The following is a 12,460-nucleotide window of genomic DNA, read 5'->3' on the forward strand; positions in this document are numbered from 1 at the left end:
ACGCAGTGGCGAATCTAGGCCAGGGCCGGGGGGCCTAGGCCCCCAGTGTTTTCAGTGACAAAATAATTACACCATTATTTATATATTTTTGAAAGTTTATATATATATTCCTAATAGTTTGGGTACTGGCTTCCCCGCCTCCCAGTTTTTACCTTCTGAATCGGCCACTGAGTAGGAGAAGATGCAGTTATTTACAACTCTAGCCGTTAGTCGCCGAGTCACTTTTGTTGCATTGTGGGAACGATTTGAATTTTCATTAGGAATATACAAAGTGGAACATCAGGGTAATCAGTAATATTAGCTTTATCAGACACTGTAAGCTTTGAAATACAAGGTTATTCCGTGGGGGTTACCTTGTCTAATGAAGCTAATATGTTCAGTTAATTGGCGAAATTATTACACAGTTATTGTTTTTAAAAATAAACGTTGCTTAGTTCGATGATTGGTACTTCTTTTAACATGAAACTAATATTTTTTTAAAAGTATTTTTTTACTTCTGGCGGTGGTTAAGTGATGTGTATGTAATGAATTATGTCAATCTTTTAAACTTAACAAACACTACAAAGTGACATTATTACTACAGTATTATGGACGATAATATGGTATGATTTTCAAGACAGTGGCCCCGCTTTATATTTGTAGAAAATTTATATTTGTAGAATAATATAAATTTGTAGAAAAGGGACTCCAGAGGCAAGTGTTAAAAAAACATCAATACAATATGTTTCTAACGTTAGATATGTCTTTGGGAAACATTTAATATAGGTAAATGTGTAGAACATCAATTTTGATAATTACTGTATAAAGCATGAAATACGAATTATTTCTGTGTTAGAGATACATTTTGGAGCTTATCTTGTCATCACTTAGAGCAAATCATTCACTTTTGATGTTACAGATGAAGAAATATGTTATTTGTATTCTGTTTTAAAAATATAGACGCTGGCCACCATTAACAATTTATTAACATGAAATTAATACCGTGTGTATAATATTTAGCAGTATGGTTGATTTTTAATTAAGGTCTGGAAATGCAATATTGTACCTTGTAAAAGGTTAAAACTAAAAGAAATAAACTTAAAATCCCAGATTCAATCAAACAATATTGAGCAGACAATCATAGTCGTTTTCTTCTTTAGCGTTCAGTATCAAATTTGAAAGCACTTTTGTCCTGAACTGTCCGTACAAGATAAATATACTCTGTTCCCCTACAAGATAGATGTATTCAAATCGCCAAAGACTGCAGATTGGGAAAAAATATCAGTTTTCAAGCAGCTATCTATATCAGAAAATACACAGTTTATCTGCCAATGTTAGTTGAAATTGGGAGAATATGTATCTTATGTCTGTAAAAGTGTCCTCAGCTAATTTCGTTTCTCATTGACGCTTTCCACATAACAAAAAATTGAAACAAGTATGTATTCCAACACTTTTTTGAGCTATGTAGATACGTTATACGAGGCTCATGTTTTGAAGTGAGTGCCGTCGTAAAATTAGAAAGAGTTCAATTTTCGTATGTATATCATTACACCAAAGCCACAATCTTAGTCTACCTTTCTACATAGTTTCCACCAATATTAAGGCACCTATCGTATCATACAACAAGCTTTTAAATACTATATATGTCTACCGCCTGATTTGACAACCACTGCAACATGGCAGTTATGCCCTCAGCATCTGATTTGACAACCATTGTAACACGGCCGTTTTGACTTCATCATCGTCGTGGCGCTGACCACGCAGATGCTTTTTGCAATGCTTGAGGAAACTTATCAGATAATGACGAAATCATAAAGCGTCTGTTCTTTTTCACGCTTTAGTCAACTTTCTAGTCTTCAGTGATGACTGAAGACCGCCCACTTCGTTCCTCATGAAAATGCGTCCAGCCATCTTTAAAGGTTGGATTTATGTACCATTCCAATGCTCATAATGTCTTTCATACATTGTACCAATCTGGTGATGAATTCCAGTCGCTTTCACGCCATTAACAATAAAGCAAACCACAGCGCGTTTTTCACAGTCAACGGGATTCTCAATCACCGGGGGCATTTTAACTGCTGACAAACAAACGTAAACACGGTCGAATATTTCCGTAATAATGTCTGTGGCTTCTACAATTGTACACAGCTCGTAGCAGTGTTTGTAGGTTTCCTTAAGAAAATTTCTCTCGAGTTACACAAAATTTTCCCTTTTCGTATCGATTTTTCCCTACTTTGTTGAATGTCCAATTTCTATGACAGAAATTACGTGATAACATTTACTTAGCTATATTAAAGGAAGTGCCGACCACATTTCCAGTTATTATTCAGTTCAAAATCTCTTATTATCGCGAATTCTGTCTGGGAATTTGAAGCTTAAATATATATAAAACGATAATCCTACCTGTGTGTTCTGTATGATTGTGAAATATGGTCGCTTATTCTAAGGGAAGAACAAACTGAAAGTATTTGAGAAGAGCGTTCACCTTTGGTGCTTGGGGTCCCGGGCTCGATCCCAGCCCCTGCCAAATGAACTTTGTGGTGAACAAACATCACGTGCATGGATTTCCTCGGGGTTCACCCGTTTCTTCGCACTCTTCATTCCACCATTTCATTCATTACTCATCATCACCGTCTCCTTTAGCCTAACCGACATAACCGTAGAACGTAAAACTCAAAGATTTCATTTTTTTCAAGCTCGTGAGACGAATATTCGGACACAAGAGAAACGGAAATGGGGAATGGCGGAAACTTCATAACAGGGAACTTCATAACTTATACGGTTTACCAAACATTGTTAGCACTCACTAAACTGATGAACAACTCCCTATATTCCTAATGGAAATTCAAATTGTTCCCACAATACAACGAAAGTGAATCGGCGACACTACAGCCTAGAGTTGTAACGAACTGCATCGTCTGCTACTGGCAGTAGCTAATTGTATCATTGGCTAATTCTATCAGACTCACGCGGTCTGAATGATTTGATTGCTTCTTGCTTTTAGTAGTTGGCGGTACCCAACTTCCTGAGTGGCGGCACCATACTATCCGCCGTTTCAGAGGGAAGAGCACCTGAAACCTCTTATACTATTTTATTACTAGGGCAAACCAAAAAGCATAAAAAGCATAATAGCAATTTAGACATATGGTTGGTTTTTTGAACATGGTTGTGGTTGTCTAAGGGTCCAGAAGAAACTAATTTTAAAAGCATAATTTTAGAAAATAAAGCATAAAGCTTAATTTAAAATATATAGCATAATTCTTAGAAAATTCTGTTTAACATATTGTATTAATATTTTTTAAAACCAATGTTTACAATGCAAAATCATCGAGAACATTACAATGCAAAAATAAAAAGCTTATTTTTATTTCTGTAAACTTTTCGGTGTAATCCTTTGATGTGGAGAAAAGAAAAAAGGAAAAGAAGAAAAAAACTTTTCGCCAACAATGAATAGTACACAAGAACTCCACACTATATTATTACGTGTATCTCTTGAACTTTAGCACTTTCTGTATCTTTTGTTCGCATCTTTTACTTTTCCTTTCTGTAGGCCCTAAATATGCACCTCTAAGGGGCACACAAGTGGCAGAAAAAACTGACTCGAGTAAAGCATATCTCTTGTAGTGCATTAAGTAGAAAGTTCATTAAATATAAAAGAAACTGGTTGCATAAAATATTACTAAATAGATCAAGATATTTAGAATATTTAATGTATAGTAAACATTAAACATTATACACGATTAATGTAAAACAATGATTGAAATTAACAATAAAGCATAACTTGGGAAAAAATAAATCATAATTAAACAAAAAATAAAGCATAATGTGGATTGCTCAAATTATTACTCTATGATTGTTAAGGTCATCAAGTCTAGGAGGCTTAGGTGGGCAGATCATGTAGCCAGAATGGAATAAAGTAGGAATGCAATTAAAGTCTTAACTGGAAGATCAATCGGAAAACAACCATTAGGAAGACCTAGGTCAAATGAGATAACAATATTAAGTGTAGATCTCACAACAATAGGAAAGAAAGTAGAAATTGGATCCTATTGGCTAAGGATAAAAGTCAATGGAGAGGTTTTGTGGATGTGGCATTGAACCTCCGGGTTCCATAGGCCATAGAGTTAGTTAATTAGTTAGCCAACCACAGTTGCTTTATTGATTTCCTTTTCGCTTCTATTTGTTACTTTTTCTTTTATAGTCGAATTATATATATATATATATATATATATATATATATATATATATATATATATATATATATATATATATATATATATATATATATATATATATATATATATATATAAATTCACACAATCAACAATGGGTGAAATTTATGCTACTTTCAACACACAAATACACACAAAAACTATTCCTATTGTATTGATTTATTTATGGAAACCACAAAAAAAGGCATTTATATTGGTCACTATGTCAACGGGAGAATTTCCCTGGATTTTTTTCAGGTTATCAAAAAATTCTCTTTTTCCCTTTTTGTTAAATTTAACTATGAAATTTCTCTAGATTAGGGAAATTTCCCTCAAACTACCAACACTGGCTCGTATGCGCGGGACGCCGACCGTAGCGCTGCAGCGGCCGAATTTCAAAACGGAAATTACTTAACAGGCCTCATAGTAAATTGATACGATTTATTTGAAGCACGGGCTCTTTGGTTCAACTGGAAATCGGAGAGCATATTGAACGCACACGTTTCATATAGCCTTAATGCTGAAAAAGGAAAGATAAACTTCTAGAGAAAACAGTGTAACAGTATGTCCAACTGGCAGACTCGGTATAATAGTGATGTCCAAATGGCAGACCAAGAGTATGTTTCATCCGGAAATGAATGATTTGTATGAAATTGAACTAAAATGGAAAAGAAATTATGTTTTTTTTTTTTTAAACTGCTCTATTCCTAACAAAGAGTGTAGGTGACATTCATAATAGAGCTTAATGGAAACTTGACTTATAACTGTAAAAAATAATAAATAAAATAAATAATAATAGTATTTTGGTTGTCTATTCTGCAAATTAAGGTTATTAGTGGTAGGTATTATTATTATTATTTATTTACTAATCCATCGCCTCAGGTTGGAAGGGAACAAAAATGCCCCTAAGTATGTTTTTTACGTTAATTTGTACTGATCCGCAGTGCATTATTAATTACCTATCACTAGAGTATAACATTCGGGTAGAAAACCAGTATCTTTCTTACATGTTAGACATGCCCATTAGCTTCTCCCCATCAGACAAAACTAGCAGAATTCCTGTTCTTCGCACACAGAATACTAATGGAGTACTAACGGGAGCTGAATTTGGGTTAACGGCATCAGATGTGTCACTGTTCACTGTTCACCATTTTGGATAATTGTTATATATCTCTCCCCCATATATATATATAGATATAGATATATATATATATATAGATATAGATATATATCCCCTTCCCCTCCCCTACGTTACACCATCAAAGTGAAATGATAAAAAACATCCCAGGCCCGAACCCCATCTATGTTGAAAATTTGATAGAGATCGGTCTGGTGGTTCAAAAGTTATGAAATCCCAAACATAGTCACTTCATTTTTATATAGATAGATGAGGAGATAGATAGATAGATATCCAGATATAATATTATGGCATGTTCTGTAATATCATATTACTGTTTAAAGAAGAAAATGTCTAAAGATAATTCTACATCAATCAACAGATTCCTGAAGTAAACAAAATTATACGAGGGAGGGTAGAAGTCCATGCGTAGCATTCGAAAAATGTTGAGAGAAGCTTTGAATATTTTTTTTTTTAAATGATGCTGTTTGAGAACTCTACTACTTAGTTAAGCGAAACACCTATGGAAATTATACTCTCATTAAGTTCTTCATTATGACAATAGCAAGATGACAGTATAGACATTGCTATTGTAATCCTGACATCTGTCAATATGAAAGATGACAGTATAGACATTGCTATTGTAATCCTGACATCTGTCAATATGGAAGATGACAGTATAGACATTGCTATTGTAATCCTGACATCTGTCAATATGGAAGATGACAGTATAGACATTGCTATTGTAATCCTGACATCTGTCAATATGGAAGATGACAGTATAGACATTGCTATTGTAATCCTGACATCTGTCAATATGAAAGATGACAGTATAGACATTGCTATTGTAATCCTGACATCTGTCAATATGGAAGATGACAGTATAGACATTGCTATTGTAATCCTGACATCTGTCAATATGGAAGATGACAGTATAGACATTGCTATTGTAATCCTGACATCTGTCAATATGGAAGATGACAGTATAGACATTGCTATTGTAATCCTGACATCTGTCAATATGGAAGATGACAGTAGAGACATTGCTATTGTAATCCTGACATCTGTCAATATGGAAGATGACAGTATAGACATTGCTATTGTAATCCTGACATCTGTCAATATGGAAGATGACAGTAGAGACATTGCTATTGTAATCCTGACATCTGTCAATATGGAAGATGACAGTAGAGACATTGCTATTGTAATCCTGACATCTGTCAATATGGAAGATGACAGTATAGACATTGCTATTGTAATCCTGACATCTGTCAATATGGAAGATGACAGTATAGACATTGCTATTGTAATCCTGACATCTGTCAATATGAAAGATGACAGTAGAGACATTGCTATTGTAATCCTGACATCTGTCAATATGGAAGATGACAGTATAGACATTGCTATTGTAATCCTGACATCTGTCAATATGGAAGATGACAGTAGAGACATTGCTATTGTAATCCTGACATCTGTCAATATGGAAGATGACAGTATAGACATTGCTATTGTAATCCTGACATCTGTCAATATGGAAGATGACAGTATAGACATTGCTATTGTAATCCTGACATCTGTCAATATGAAAGATGACAGTATAGACATTGCTATTGTAATCCTGACATCTGTCAATATGGAAGATGACAGTATAGACATTGCTATTGTAATCCTGACATCTGTCAATATGGAAGATGACAGTATAGACATTGCTATTGTAATCCTGACATCTGTCAATATGAAAGATGACAGTATAGACATTGCTATTGTAATCCTGACATCTGTCAATATGGAAGATGACAGTATAGACATTGCTATTGTAATCCTGACATCTGTCAATATGAAAGATGACAGTATAGACATTGCTATTGTAATCCTGACATCTGTCAATATGGAAGATGACAGTATAGACATTGCTATTGTAATCCTGACATCTGTCAATATGGAAGATGACAGTATAGACATTGCTATTGTAATCCTGACATCTGTCAATATGACACATGACAGCATAGTTTATAAGACATAACCTATATTTGTTACTAACCTTTAAATTTTAATTTTTGTTTCAGTTCAACGTCCCTTGATTATGTCCGTTAAGCTAAGGGAGACAGATGATTAACAAAAGTGGCTGATGATGAAAGAATTGGTGGAATGTGAATGTGGGAGTACCCCGAGGGATCTCACGAACATAATGTTGTAAACCAGAGATTTACTTGGTAGGGGATCGAACCAGGGACCCCACATATCAGATATAAGCGCTCTACCAATGAGCCACTGTGACTCCCTTAATTTTTGTTTCAGACAAAAATATCAATGTATAGATCCCATCTACCTGAACATAATGACATGCGTGAAGGTTAATTTCAATAAGTAATTTTCGAAACAATCGTTGAAGAGTAATATTTATGGCGCCAAACTTACGTCCCTCGTTGCCATTAATAATTGGCAACTTTTCTTCTGCCGGAATAGATACTGCATTTTAGTACTGTATAAGTCTTATAAAGGTAACAAAGAAAGTTCTGTCGCTTTTTCTCCTACCACCTTCGAACATCGACATGTCATCTAAGACGTACCTGGAAGATCAAAAATAGTCCTCATCAGCAGCCACGACCTCCTGCCAACGTTCTGGAAGGCTATGGATTCCATCGCGGTAGAACTTGGTGCGCCGTAAAGCGAAGAATGTATCAAGTGCATTTTGCACTAGGAGCGTCATTTCCGATTTCGCTTGGGCGGGGGTCAAGACCCCTTGATATAAGTAAAGTTTTGCGCCTTTCATTGATTTACTATTATTCTATTGATAAAATGTATATAAAACTTAAACTCAGAGGAGGGGGCAATTGCCCCTCCCTGCCCCCTAAATGACGCCTCTGTTTTGCACGTCTACTAGGGATTTGAACTGGTGTCCTCTAAGGTGATTATCTAAGGAATACAATAGGTATAATCGGACTCTCCAAGGTTCGGGGAGTATGGCAAATACAATAATGTTTTCCATCCAAGGCGTAGAATGGTGTTCCGGGTCATTCTAGCCACGTAGGGTTTCGCGTTGTTCTGTAAGAGCTGAACTCCTTTGCGATTCAGAAGTTCCGGCTCCAGAGTTTTGAGTTTTCCTTGAACACGGATCAACTGCTGACAGTACAAAGTTGCGTTGATGCTATGACCAGCTGGTAGCAGTTCCCGATGCACGATGCCGCAAGCAGTCCACTAAGCACATAGTTGGACCCCAGTGTTCGCGAATACCTAGGTTTCCCCTAAACCTCAGCTGCACTGTCCACGTAGTCACGACACCCTCACTAAAGGCCTGGCATATCTTCCGTCCCGCTGCAGAGGCGTTTCAACCCCGTTTGAAGGGATACAGCATACACGTCCTTATGACGTCTGCGGAGGTCCCATGTTCACTCTGTCCTTAAGCAAGTTGACGGTGTAACTGAATTGCCACAACCAGGTGGTATGTTGCATATACTCTCACCAACAACTGACGTTCGCCTTATCTCCACCCGCATTCAACTCACGATGTGAGGGCCAATTGAACACAGAGCTCCACAAAGAGCGACAGAACTTTCTTGGTTACATTTGTATATGAAAAATATGCTCTTAATTAGAAGATTGCCTCTATTATTGTTTGTTTTTTCAAATCTTGACACTCCTATACTTCCTCCATAGGAAAACTAATGGCGGTTGAATTTGGATTTAAACGGCATCGGAAGTAACACTGTTCCACACAGCGAACCCGGAAACTATGGATTCGACACTAATATCGACCATTTTCGATCATTTTTATATATTTCCCCCTAACCCTAGTTGTACCTTAAACGTGAGATGATAACCATTCCAGGCATGAACGTCATCTGTACTGAAAATTTGGTCAAGATCGTTCGGATGGTTCAACAGTTATTAAGTCACAAACATAGTCACCTTCATTTTTATACATATAGATAGACAGAGGAGTAAAACAAACAGGTTGAGATATTGGTTAACAAGGAACTATATCGTGAAGGACGTACGTGTTAGGGGACATAGTGGCAGGAAAGAGAGGGAGAGGGCGAAGGAGACTACAATAGATGGACAATATCAAAATAAAAAAAATCAGAAAATCCCCCCTCCTTCGAGAACAGAAATGAAAAAAATTAGGGAAGGATGAAACAAAATGAAATGAGAAAACGAAGGATCAGCACTAAAAATAAACCACACGAAGCTTTTGGTTACTCTTTCTTATGAGGAAATTTGTATTACTTGCAATATATGGTTGCGAGGTGAGCGATATATCCTGGAAGGGTCAGGGAATTTGAAATTTCTAGAAAAGTTGCGAAATTCTCAGAATTTCTGTTACTAGTCAGGGAGATTTCAAGCTTCCGAAAGCATAGTGCCGCTATGTAACAGCGTGGACATTTTTTATCATAATTTTTCGTCATTGCAATATCCTTGCAATATCAAACATGTTATTTCAAAAAACAATTTTCTACTGCTCCTTCAACCTGTCATTTGAAACAGACAGTAGTTGACGGAATAATAAAAACAAAAATATATGTGGAAAGAAAGTTCTGTTATCATTTGATTCAACAGAAAAAGGAACGCAGATGTTGCAAAATATTTTACATTATTGAGTATGTACTTTTTATAATAGTGAATAAGTACTTTTTATAATAGTTGAGGTCATAATGAAAGGAAAATTGTTATATTTGAATAAAGAGAGGAAGCATGTGAATATTGTATAATCTTTTTCAATGCGTTTTTTTTTTAAGTTTTATTTTACTCGAGATTTCTTCATAGTTTATTAAAATACTTACCAACATATCCTCACAAACCAATATATGTTGATAGTAAAGTAGTTTAGATTGATCGAGCTTAGAATTTCATGTCACGCCCCCCCTCCCCCCGTTACGAAATCCTGGCTAAACGAACCAATATATGTTCCAGTAAAATTGTTTAGAATGATCGAGCCCCTGGTGTGATGATCACGAAATTTTATGTCACAGACCCCCCCCTTCACGAAATCCTGACTACGTGACTGACGAATACCTATGATGATGACGATGGTGATAATTGGAATTTAAGAAAATATATTTAATATGTAAGAAAATTTAAGTGGCAACAAGAAAGAATGTTCTCTATTCTAAATTCTTGGCGAAAATATAACCTTAGTAACAAAATACGTTACTTACTTCAAGTCTTAGTTTGCATGTTGTTCAAAATTAATTAAGATAACTGTACAGAACAATGATATATTTACTAAATTTGATATTAAATTTTTATTAAGAATATATATATTTCCAGACTGAATTCTCACCAAAATATATAGAAGTTTTGCAACGACGTCGTTAAAATGTTCGATCGTCATATTTTTTACATGGAAACTTCTCGACAATGCATTTCCTTCAGAGAATCAATCGCGTGTCTATTGGATTCCTTTTTCCACTCTGTATTGTTCGCAGAAATCATATTTGAATGTTTACCCAATGCTAGGATACGTACATCGAAAAAGAATTCAATGGAGCAGGAAGAAATAGTGAACATTGTAAAAGAAATAGAAGAAAATATCTCATATCTTTTGCTTTATATATTTATACATGTTCTGCCTGACAACAATGGATCGTAACAATAAATCGTCATAACAATAAATTGTGATGCAATTGATAGTAAAATAGGTTGTTTGTTATTACCTTTGAACAACAGAAAAAGAATGTGAAATTAAGATTTTTCGAAAGTTCCTATTTACAATTTCTGGCTTAACCTTGGAATACACACACACACACACACACACAATACTAATGTAAATACACACTTTGGGTACCAGAGAACCCCACTTAATTAAATATTAATAACTGCAATAATAAACGAACCTTAAGAAACCTTTATCACTTTAGCACATACAAGAATACATCAAAGATAGTTATTTCTTATTTCATGAAATGCATACCTCCATTTTGTGCTAAGCACAAACAGCCATCTTGCATCTGATACAAAGATATTTTGCTTTTCTGTTCTTGTTTCTGGGGCACATTCCACATCATGCTTGCTTCGGAAGAAAAGGTGTTCAACCAAGCATAAGGAATTCTACCTATGATAAGTTTGTTTAAAAAATATTCTTCTTCTTCTAAACAGGGTTGGAAAAATAGTTCTTTTTTTTTTTTAAAAAAAAAAAAAGAACAAAGCATTTGTTGAAACATGAAAAAGGTGTTTAAAATGTTTTAAACGTGTTTTAAAACGCGCGCACACACACACAAAACGTTTTAAACATTTTGAACAGTTAAAACATGCTTTTAAACATATTTTAAAATCGTATAATAACGAATTTATTAAGACTTATTCTTGCAACCGATCTTTTCATTTATTTTATTCTTGTTAAGACTATGCTGTTTTGGATACAAAATAGTTCAGTATCGATTAGTAATTCTCAACTTATTTCTTATCACGACCACCTTTTATTACACGCTTTTGCCAGTGACTCTCATAAGTACTTTGTTGGTTGTAATAAGCTTTTTACGTAGATTTTAAAATCTAACTACTATAGAGATTTCACACGATCTATCAATATACATGACAAAACAAAAGTCCTCACCATCCTTGTGTGTTGAGAACGGGTTGAGGGAGGATGATGAAACTTGGAAGTGGCTCTGACACATCAGATGGTGCTATCAAGCATCATGGCGGACATCTTTGCTTAGTATTCGAAATTTCAAATGCAAAGGGAGTCATGTTACATTTTTAAGGCTAGAATTTTACCAAAAATACGGTTATTTTAGCCCTAAAGCAAATCATTTCGAAGTTACCACTTCTGAAAGTTTTCTAGTTATGTCTTTAAGGGGCTAAGCTTGCGTTTCGAGGAGGCAGGTGAGATTTTGTTGCAAAATTTGATTACTATTTCAGAACATTGACGCATATAAAATTATTTTAAAATAATACATTTTCGAAACGTAATGTTTGAATCACACTTCATGTTGTGCTATCTTTAGAATATTTTCTGCAAGCGCATGTAATTGGTTGTTTTTGAGTCAATAATTTATTGCAAAAAGATAATACTTGGTTTGTTCAGAGCACAATGGATCCAAATACATTTTCAATAAAGTTCAGTTTTGCTCAGCAAATAAATTCTATTTGAAAACGTAATATCTTGTTAGTCCAAAACAAATGTAACTAAAACTGGGAAAGGGCAACTGGG

The 12,460-nt window shown here is 35.0% G+C and overlaps 1 protein-coding gene across 1 annotated transcript in view; it reads right to left on the reverse strand.

The window, feature by feature from the left end:
- The window catches only part of LOC145665871 (uncharacterized), a 692,936-nt gene that overhangs the window by 463,687 nt on the left and 216,789 nt on the right, over window positions 1-12,460 (reverse strand). The window lies entirely within an intron of this gene.

This window comes from Thermobia domestica, chromosome 12 (genome assembly GCF_964235325.1).
Source record: "Thermobia domestica chromosome 12, izTheDome1.hap1.1, whole genome shotgun sequence".
Classification (NCBI taxonomy): domain Eukaryota; kingdom Metazoa; phylum Arthropoda; class Insecta; order Zygentoma; family Lepismatidae; genus Thermobia; species Thermobia domestica.